The sequence below is a fragment of the Loxodonta africana genome, chromosome 11, assembly GCF_030014295.1.
Source record: "Loxodonta africana isolate mLoxAfr1 chromosome 11, mLoxAfr1.hap2, whole genome shotgun sequence".
Taxonomy (NCBI): Eukaryota; Metazoa; Chordata; class Mammalia; order Proboscidea; family Elephantidae; genus Loxodonta; species Loxodonta africana.
The window spans coordinates 18,777,460-18,788,965 of record NC_087352.1 but is presented as its reverse complement, the minus strand read 5'-3'; positions in this window follow the sequence as shown (position 1 = coordinate 18,788,965).

Sequence of the window (11,506 nt, the reverse complement as noted above, 5' to 3'; positions counted from 1 at the left end):
AAGTGTGGAGGATGGTGCCTCCATCATCCTTGGTTCCTACAGGGAGAAACTATAGCTAAGTGGTTAAGCGCACAGATGGTGAAGTCTGAATGTTGCCACTTTTTCTCTTGGAAGCCTCAGTTTCATCACCTCAGTTTCATGACCAACTGCTCAGAGCTATTAGAAGGATTGAGAGATAGACTGGTAACACAAAGATACATAATAATAAAGATAATAGCAAAAGATACACAGTAATAAAGATAATAGCAAAAGATATACAATAATAAAGATAATAGCAAAAGATACATACTAATAAAGATAATAGCAAAAGATACACAATAATAAAGACAATAGCAAAAGATACATAATAATAAAGATAGTAGGAAAAGATACACAATAATGAAAACAACAGCAGAAGATACACAGTGATGCAGACAATAGCAGAAAGGAATGGAGATTAAAAGGAATGAAATAAACAAGAAGGGATTTGTACGAATCACCAATGAGGATGTGCTGTCAAATAATTCAACTCTCTCCGCCTGAGGACCAGGAATTATCTAAGTGTATTATTAACCTTTTTTTGTGTGTGATGAACATATATGTAACAGATCATTTGCCATTTCAACATTCTTTATGTGTACAATTCAGTGACACTAGTTATATTTATCATGTTGTTCAGCCATTACTATCAGCCACTTGCAAATTTTCCCATCACTTTTAACAGAAGCTCAGTGTCCCATAAGCACTGAGTCCCCGTTTTTCCCTCCCTCCCGTGCACTCCTGGTAGCCACTATTAAACTTTGGTCTCCATACACTTCCTATAATAAACTTTGATCTTCATGCACTTGCCTATCTCAGATATTCCATTAAGCGTATTATTTAAACTTCTAAAAATAAATACATCACCTGTGAATAATGTACTCCTTTAAAAAATTATTTATAGGAGACCAAATGGTTAAAAATTACTCTAAAGCAAAGATGAGAAGGTAAGAGGTCAGGGAAACAAGCAAACAAAAAGAAGTAGCCTTTGAGTTGATTCCAACTCATAAGGACCGTATAGGACAGAATAGAATTGTAATCTTTATGGAAGCAGACTGCCACATCTTTCTCCTGCAGAGTGGCTGGCTGGTGGGTTCAAAGCCCTGACCCTTTGGTTAGTAGCAGAGCACTTAACCAGGCTCCTGCAGGGAAACTAGGGTACTGGAAATAGTACAACCACAATGGAATGAATGAGAATGATGACACATTATGAAAAATATAATCAATGTTGCTGAATAATTTGTGTAAAAATTGTTCAGTGGGAACTTAATTTGCTGGGTAAACTTTCACCTTAAACACAATATTATTCAAATAATAATAATGTGCAATGAAAGCTGTGAGAGCCAGAACTTGATGGGACTGCCTTGTTTTTCTGAGTTTGCCAGGTCTTCTGTCTTTGAAAGCATGTCATCTCACCACTCGTTTTAGTGGAAAATATTTGTGTTTTCCTTCTCTGACAGGTTTCCTTCTTATACGGGTTCTGGCTTTTGTAGGTTTTACTGTAATAAAATAACTAAATAGTACTTATTTCAGAGGGCTATTAAGGGGATAACCTGACCTAATGCATGAAAAGCACTCAGAGCAACGCCTACCACAGAGTGAGTGCTTAATAAGTAGTAAAACCCACTGTCTTGTAGCCATCATTATTATTATTGTTGAGATTATATTAACATAATTGTTGTGATGTTTGTCTCCAAGGACCAAGTGGCAGGACAAGCTGCTATGGGTGACAGCTGGGAATCTGTGAGAGTGGGAAGGAGCCACCCAAATCCTTCCTGTGGAACAGAAAATAATGACATGCCTGAGCTGGAGATTCTGACTGCCAAACTCACTGCAATCGAATCAATTCTGACTGACCCTGTAGAACAGAGTAGGGTTTCCAAAGCTGTAGATCTTTACAGAAGCAGACTGCCACATCTCTCTCCCAAGGAGGTGGCTGGTGGGTTCGAGCTGCTGAACTTTTGGTTAGTAGTCGAGTGCTTAAACACTGCACGACCAGGGCTCCTGATTGCCAACACTTTAATTCAGAAAGGGCAGCCAGGTGATGAAGTTTCGTCCCTCCCTTCCTCCTCCCTCTCCAGGGATTTCACAGCCACCTGCCTTCTGCTTCCTGTTTGTACACAGGATAATTTTAATAACTATGAAAGCCTATGTAGGAAGGAATTTGGAGAGCAGGCTGAGGAGACAAACTGGAGAAGGCTAGACAGAAAAGTGTGCGTGTGCGTGTGTGTGTGTGTGTGTGTGTGTAGTAGTAGTAGTAGTAGTAGTCATCAAGAGGTGCCTTCTCTAAGGAATAACTGCCCTTCTTTGTATTTCTCTGGCCCAGGTACAGTACTTAAAATCCTTTCGTTCTATTCTCAAAGGCCCCAGTTGGAGAAATGTCAGCTTCCACATTTTACTACACCATACCCATTGCCGTGGAGTCAATTCCAACTCACAGCAACCCTGTAGGACAGAGTAGAACTGCCTCATAGGGTTTCCAAGGCTATAATCTTTACTGACGAAGACTGCCACATCTTCATCCTGGATGTAGCCAAGTACTTTAACCACTGCACCACTAGGGCTCCTTCTGTAAACATTACAACCTCTGGGACAGTTCTATTCTGTCCTGTAGGGTTGCTATGAGTTCCAACCATCTCGAAAGCAGTCTGCCCATTTTACAGAAATATAAACCTAGACTAAGGAAAGTTCACCTTCACCAATGATCTTGAAAACCCCAATCAACACTCCTTCCCTCCCCCTCCCGTTTTCTTTGTCTTGCTAACCACAGGCTTTTTCTGAGAAACATTTTTCAGGAAGTTGCAGCAGGTAGTGGCTCCATTCACTGAACTAGCCCAAGCTACACCTTGAAGCATGCGCAGATTAAAGCAAGGGGTCCCACTACAGGCACATCGGATGGAAGATGATTTAATATCCGGACCTCCAAGTATGGGCATGAGAGGGCTAAGAGTGGAGAGTTCCGGGTAGCAAACCCAACCCCCAACGTCACTGGAAACAAAAAGCTTCCCAGCCCTCTTAGACGGGAGCATGTGGCCTTATGATCACTAGACACCACGTTGCTTCTTGTCTGTGCAGACAATAATTTCCATTTTCTGCTTCCCTTACAACTGGTGGTGTGGCATCGGTCTTATTTCCATCATCTAATAAGACAGGACAAGAACCCTCCTTCAGTTACAATTCGAACCCATCCAGGCTGATGAAAGGAGTCCCAGGGTGGCATAAACGTTTAGTTTGGCTATTGCCCCAAAGGTTGGAGGTTCAAGTCCACCCAGAAGCACCTCAGAAGAAAGACCTGGGAATCTGATTCTGAAAAATAAGCCATTGAAAACCCTGTGGAGGTGGAAACAATGGAGATGTCCGTCAACAGATGAATGGACAAACAAAATGTGGTATATGCACACAACAGAATACTAAAACCCAAAAAACAAACCCATTGCTGTCGAGTGGATTCTGACTCATAGCAATCCTACAGGACAGCGTAGAACTGCCCCATAGAGTTTCCAAGGAATGCCTGGTGAATTCACCTGCCAACCCCTTGGTTAGCAGCCTTAGCACTTAACCACTATGCCACCAGAGTTCCAATGGAATACTACTCAGCCTTAAAGAAAAACGAAGCCCCAATGCATGCATCTATATGGATGAACCTTGAGAACATTGTGCTGAGTGAAGTAAGTTAGACAGCCATGGCCGAGCTCAGGCACTTCGCTACCATGAGACTGTGTGGTGTAAGGTACACAGGTGGTATATTAACTTCCTAGGGCTGCCATAACAAAATACCACAAGTTGAGTGGCTATTAAGAACAGAAGTTTATGGTCTCACAGTTCTGGGGGCTAGAAGTCCAAAACAGGATATTGACCATGTTGATTCTTTTGAGGGCTCTGAGGGAGGAACTGCTCCATGCCTCTCTCCTAGCTTCTGGCAGTGACCAGCAATCCTTGGCTTTCTTTGGCTTGCAAGTTGCATCTACTTCTGTTGTCATATGGCCATCTTCCCTCTGTCTCCCTGTCTCTGTGTCTCTTTTCCTCTTTTATAAGGACACCAGTACATAGAATTAACACCCACCCTACTCTAGTATGACTGTTATGGATAGAGTTGTCTCCCCAAAGAGTATGTATCAATTTGGCTAGGCCATGATTCCCAGTATCATGTGGTTGTCCACCGTTTTGTCAACTGCTTTGATTATCCTATATGTGGTAAAACTTAAACTCTATGATGTTAATGAGGCAGGATTAGAGGCAGTTATGTTAATGAGGCAGGACACAATCTACAGGATTAGGTTTTATCTTGAGTAAATCTCTTTTGAGATATAAAAGAGGGAAGTGAGCAGACAGAAGCCCTCTCCTCATTATCAAGAAAGAAGACCCAGGAATGGAGTGTATCCTTTGGACCTGGGGTCCCTGCACTGAGAAGCTCCTAGTCCAGGGGAAGACTGATGACAAGGACCTTCCCCAGAGCTGACAGAGAGAGAGAAAACCTTCCCCTGGATCTGGCACCCTAAATTCGGACTTCAGGCCTCCTAAACTGTGAAAGAATAAATTTCTGCTTGTTAAAGCCATCCACTTGTGGTATTTCTGTTATAGCAGCATTAGATAACTAAGACAATGAACTCATGTTAACCTAATTGATGACATCTTCAAAGACTCTATTTCCAAACAGGGTCACATTCACAGACATGGGGGTTGGAACTTCAGCACATCTTTTTGTGGGACACAATTCAACCCATATAACAGTTGGGATTTCCAGTCTAGTGAAGGCAATGGGCATATAAGCCCAAGTTTCCATGATAAGAGGTTAAGTGAGAGAAGCAAACAGGTTGTAGGAAGGTTGAGGAGGCAAGAAATCTAAGTCGGGCTTTTTGGAGAATGGGGACATTTCAGATGCGTACTGAAGGATGATGTGATGGTCATCCTCCAGGAATAGGATGGATTCCCCATCCAAAATTTGGTTCAGATGTCAAGACTAATAACACTATACATGCACCAAGACATCCATCCCATTTCTGTGGGGTGATCACAATAATTGGCACTATGAACAGAATTCTAGGTGATCACCACCTAGAAGCAAGGATGGCGAGACTTCATCTCAGATACTTTGGACAAGTTATCAGGAGAGACCAGTCCCTGGAGAAGGACATCATGCTTGGTAGAGTAGACGGCCAGCAAAAAAGAGGAAGGCCCTCAAGGAAATGGACTGACACAGTAGCTACAACAATGGGCTCAAACACAGCAACAATAGTGAGGATGGCATAGGACCAGGCAGCGTTTGGGTCTGTTGTACGTAGGTTCTCTATGAGTTGGAACTGACTCAATGGTACCAGGCAACACCACCACCACCACAACCATTGTAGTTTTTCCTCTTTTGCTTTGGCTCTGCTGCATGCTGGTGTGCACGTACTTTGAGCTGTGTTGCTTAGTTTTGCATTTGCTGAGTCCTACAAAGCTTCTGGAAACTCTGGTGGCGTGGTGGTTAAGTGCTACAGCTGCTAACCAAAGGGTGTGCAGTTTGAATCCACCAGGAACTCCTTGGAAACTCTATAGGGCTGTTCTACTCCGTCCTATAGGGTCGCTATGAGTCGGAATCGACTCGACGGCAGTGGGTTTGGTTTGGTTTGTACCAAGCTTCTGTTATAGATGTAATCAATCTAAGTCAGAAGTTTCTATAATTGGCATTTCAGGTACCAGAGTGCTAGATTGGGGTGCTCCTTAAAGTGGTCTTGGGTGATGTGTCTTGGCCTGGACCTGTGCATCTGTGTATCTCAGTGTCTTGATTCCATTATACGCCATGACTGAGCACTGACTCAGGTGAATGATTCTTACCTGTGATCATCTATTGTGTGTCTCAACCAGGCATTGGGCTCCATTCTATACAGCATGCAGGAGAAAGACTGATACCACATGCAGTATGCAGACCCATTGCATGTCTTTTCTTGTGGTTGGATAAACAAAATGTGGTACCTACACAAAACAGGACGCTACACAGCCATAAAGAGAAATAAAGTCCCTGATGCATGCAACTACATGGATGGACCTTAAAAACATCATGCTGAGCAAAATAAGTCATTGTATGAGAAGAGCGGTTACAGTGTAATGTACTGAGGTCACGCTCCTTAAAGCAGAGGGTTCATTTGTTGTTAGTTGTTGATGAATTGGCTCCAACTCATGGCGCCCTTTAGTATAACAGAACAAAACACTACCCCTTCTTGTGCTATCTTCTAAAGGGCCTCGGTGGCACAGTGGTTAAGCACTTGGTTGCTAACCGAAAGGTTAGCACTTCAAACCTACCAGGCACTCCGAGGGAGAAAGCTGTGGCTGTCTGCTGCCGTGTTTACAGCCTTGGAAACCCTATGGGGCAGTTCTACTCTGTCCTGTAGGGTTGCTATGAGTCAGAATCCATTCGACAGCAACGGGTACTGGTATGGATGCTCTGATCCAAAGAGTAATAAATTAAATTAAGTTTTTGGCACTTACAATTAGCTTTACAAAATGGGAGCCATTGACACTTCCACCTCCCCACCCCACACTGAAATAGCTGATACAAAAAAAAAAAAAGATACAGCTCAATATAAATCAGAACAGGTCCTTCAAGGATTGAACACATTATACAAGATGTATTTAGGGAATAAATGATTCTCTCCACTGCTTCTCCATTTAACAGGCCAATTAGGCCTATTCTGAAATCTGGAAGCACAAATGACACCTCATGGTGGTTTATCACAACCTTAACTGCCATGTCTCCACCGATTAAAGCTATAATACCAAATATTATCAAAATAACATCTCTCCTTATAATCAGCAACTTAGCCCTGGCCAGCAATCACCCCCATCTGCAAATTTTTACAGACTCTTGGACCATTGGAAACCCTGGTGGCATAGTGGTTAAGTGCTGCAGCTGCTAGCCAAAACGTCGGCAGTTCGAATCCACCAGGCGCTCCTTGGAAACTCTATGGGGCAGTTCTACTCCATCCTACAGGGTCACTATGAGTTGGAATCGACTCGACGGCAACAGGTTTTGGGCCATTAGGTCCCTGGGTGGTGCCAAAGATTGGTGCTGGACTACTAAGGTCGGTGGTTCAAACCCACCTAGTGGCACCTTGGAAGAAAGTCCTTAATAGCGATTACAGCCAAGAAACCCCTGTGGAGCACAGTTCTACTCTGTAATACATGTGATTGCCATGAGTCTGAATCAGCTCTTCAGCAATGGGTTTTGTGTGGGTTTTGGTGTGATCGATGACAGCAGCAACAATTTCTTATCCAAGGCTGATCCCTTTGGGGTAAGGAACTCTGCAACTCTCTTGTCTCACAGATACCAGAATATTAACCAAGGTCACATACACATACTAAAGCCACAATCCAAGGCCTCGCCAGGAAACCCTGCTGGCATAGTGGTTAAGTGCTACTACTGTGAACCAAAGGGTTGGCAGGTCAAATCCGCCAGGCACTCCTTGGAAACTGTACCGGGCAGTTCTACTCTTTCGTATAGGGTCGCTGTGAGTCAGAATAGACTCAATGGCACTGGGTTTGGTTTTTTGGTTTTGTACACCGTTTTTACTACCCTTTTCCAAATGGTTCCACCACCATGAACATAAACTCTTCCCTGGGTGGTACAAATGGTTATGTGCTGGAATTCTAGGTGAAAGTTGGCGGTTCGAACCCACCAGCGGTGCCTTAGAGGACAGGCCTGGAGATCTGCTTCTAAAAGATCACAGCCTTAAAAATCCTATGGATCCCCAAGACTATCACCCTGAGATACTCTTTAAACCTTGAACCAAAACTATTCTATGAGGTCTTCTTTTAGCTAAATAACAGGTTACCTCATAAAATAAACAACACCACCTTTGAGTACTGTGCTCCTTTAAAAAACCATCTGTCCATCTACCTAAGGTCACCTGATCTTTGACAAAGGCCCAAAGTCCATGAAATGGGGGAAAAGACAGAATTTTTAATAAATGGTGCTGGCAAAACAGGATGTCCATCTGTAAAAAAAAAAAAAAAATGAAACAGGACTCATACCTCACACCATACACAAAAACTAACTCAAAATGGATCAAAGACCTAAATATAAAACACAAAACTATAAAGATCACAGAAGAAAAAATAGAGTCAATGCTAGAGTCCCTAATACATGGCATAAACAGGATACAAACCATAACTAACAAGAAGATAAGATAGATAACTGGGATCTTCTAAAAATTAAACACGGTCATCAAAAGACTTTACCAAAAGAGAAAAAAGAGAACCCACAGACTGGGAAAAATTTTTTGGCTATGAAAAATCCAACAAAGGTCTAATCTCTAAAATCTACAGGAAAATCCAACATCTCTACAACAAAAAGACAAATAATCCAATTTAAAAAAGGGGAAAAGGATATGAACAGACACTTCACCATAGCAGACATTCAGGCTGTTAACAGACACAAGAGGAAGTGCTCGTGATCACTAGCCATTAAAAATAGAGAAACACAAATCAAAACTACAATGAAATACCATCTCAACCCGATATTACTGGCACGAATCAAAAAAACAGAAAATAACAAATGTTGGAGAGGCTGTGGGGAGATTGGAACTCTTATGCACTGCTGGTGGGAAAGCAAAATGGTACTACCATTTTGGAAAATGATATGGCACTTCCTTAAAAAGCTAGGAATAGAGACACCATACAATCCAGCTATCCCAGTCCTAGGAATATATCCTAGAGAAATAAGAGCCATCACACAAATAGACCTATGTACACCCATGTTCAATGTAGCATTATCCACAATAGCAAAATATGGAAACAACCTAAGCTCCTATCAACAGATGAATGGATAAACTATGGTACATACACACAATCGAATGCCAAGCAACAATAAAGAACAATGATGAATCTTTGAAACATCTCACAATATGGATGAACCTGGAGGGCATTATGCTGTGTGAAAAAAAGTCAGTCACAAAAAGACAAATATTGTATGAGACCACTATTATAAAAATTCACGAAAAGATTTATATAAAGAAAGAAACAATCTTTGATGGTTATGAGGAAAGGGAGGGAAACCCTGTGGCATACTGCTTAAGAGCTATGGCTGCTAACCAAAAGGTCAGCAGTTGGAATCCACCAGGTGCTCCTTGGAAACCCTATGGGGCAGTTCTACTCTGTCCTGTGGGGTCGCTATGAGTCAGAATTGACTCGACGTCAACAGGTTTGGTTGTTTTTGTTTTTTAGGGAGGGGAGAGATGGGGAGGGAAAAACACTAAATAGACAATAGATAAGTGGTAACTTTGGGGAAGGGTAACACAGTACACGATACCGGTGAAATCAGCACAACTCGACCAAGGAAAGGTCACAGAAGCTCCATAGACACATCCAGGCTCCCTGAGGAACCAAATTACTGGGTTGAGGGCTGTGGACCATGGTCTCGGGGAACATCTAGCTCAAATGACATAACATAGTATATAAAGAAAATGTTCTACACCCTACTTTGGTGAGTAGCATCTAGGGTCTTAAAAGCTTGTGAGCAGCCACCTAAGATACTCCACTGATCCTACCCCATTTACAGCAAGGGAGATTGAAGAAAACCAAAGACACAAAGGAAAGATTAGTCCAAAGGATTAATGGACCACAACTACCACAGCCTCCACCAGACTAAATCCAGCACAACTAGATAGTTCCTGCCTACCACCACAGACTGTTCTGACAGGGATTGCAATAGAGGGTCCCAGAGAGAGCTGGAGAAAAATGTAGAACAAAATTCTAACTCACAAAAGAAGACCAGACTTACTGGTCTGACAGAGACTCAAGAAACCCTGAGAGTATGGCGCCCATGCACCCTTTTAACTCAGTACTGAAGTCACTCCTGAGGTTCACCCTTCAGCCAAGGTTAGGCAGGCCCATAAACCAAAACGAGACTTAAAGGGCACACCAGCCCAGGAAGGCAGGAGGTGACAGGAAAGCTGATAATGGGGAACTCGAGGTCAAGAAGGGGAGAATGTTGACATGTTGGGTTGGTAACCAATGTCACAAAACAATATGTGTATTAATTGTTTAATGAGAAACTAATTTGCTCTGTAAACCTTCATCTAAAACACAATAAAAAAAGAAAAATATATATCACCTATGTGAGACCAAATGGTCAACACTCACTGTAAATCAAAGACAAGAAGGCAAGGGGATAGGGAAACTAGATTACTGAAGAGGGAACAACTAGAATTGAAATACTGAGAAAGTTGACACACTATAAAATGTAACCAGCGTCACTGAACAAATTATGTAGAAATTGTTAAATGAGAACATAATTTGCTATGTAAGCTTTCATTGAAAACACAATAAAATAATATTTACTTAAAAAAAAAAAAAAAAAACCCTGTGGAGCAGTTCTACTCTGCACACATGAGGTCACCAGAGTCGGAAGCAACTTGACTGTAACTAACAACTACATAAACTCAATGCCCCATAAGCAAAAACTACCCCCCCCCACCTTCCTCTTATCTCTGGTAACTACTAAGAATCTTTGGTTTCTATATATTTATTTCTTATAAGTGAAGTCATACAGTATTTATCCTTTTGAGTCCGACTTGTTTCGCTCAGCATAATGTTTTCTAGATTCATTTGTGTAGTGGCTAAATCTATTTTTTACTTTTGACTGCTGACAGCTTTTAAGCCTCACCCCTCCTTCTTGCCCTCTGCCCCACATCTGGGCAAACTGATAAGAAAGACTGTGGGATCTGGGAACAGGTTTGTGGGGAAAGAAGGAGAGCTCATTTTGGGTTCTCCAGGAGGCTGTTGGATGCACAGGGCTGAAGCTTGGAAGAGTGACCTGGGATGGAGAGAGAGACTTAAGAGCCATCCGGCCAAGAAGGACAGGCGAAACAGTCAAGGTGTATGCACTCACTGAAGGAGAGCTTGAGAAGTGAGGAGATCGAAGGGTGAGATGAGGCCCTGGCAACACCCTTGTTTTTAAGAAATTGGTGGAGAAAAGGTGGCCTATTATTCATGAAGAAGCGCCAGTGAAGTAGGGGGGAAACCAGAAAAGTATGGTGCCCTGGAAGGCAGAAGAGGAATGTGTTTCAGGAAGCAGGGAGTGGCCAGCTGTGTCGAATGCAGCTGAGAAGTTGAGTACGATGAAGACAGAGAGGTGACCGTTGGATTGGACAATGTGGAAGTCTCTGGAGACCCAAACAAGACAGTGGCCGTGGAGTGCAGGCAATGGAAACCCAACGGGAGTGAACTGGAAAGAGAAAAAAAGGAGGCAGCAAACAGATCTCTACAGAGAAGTTATGCTGGAAAGGACAGCAGGGAAACAGGGTGGTAACTGGAGGGAGAAGTGGGACTGCTTCTGATTTAGCTCTGTGGGCCCAGCGTGATTTGGAGGCAGACACGTAGGGCATCTCAGAAAATGTTTGTTGAGTGAATAAATAAGTGAATGAATGAGAGAGGCAAACACAAAGAGAAACAGAATGAGAGAGGAGAGAGATGAAAAATGAAGAGGGCCAAAGAACTATAGTTGTAACTG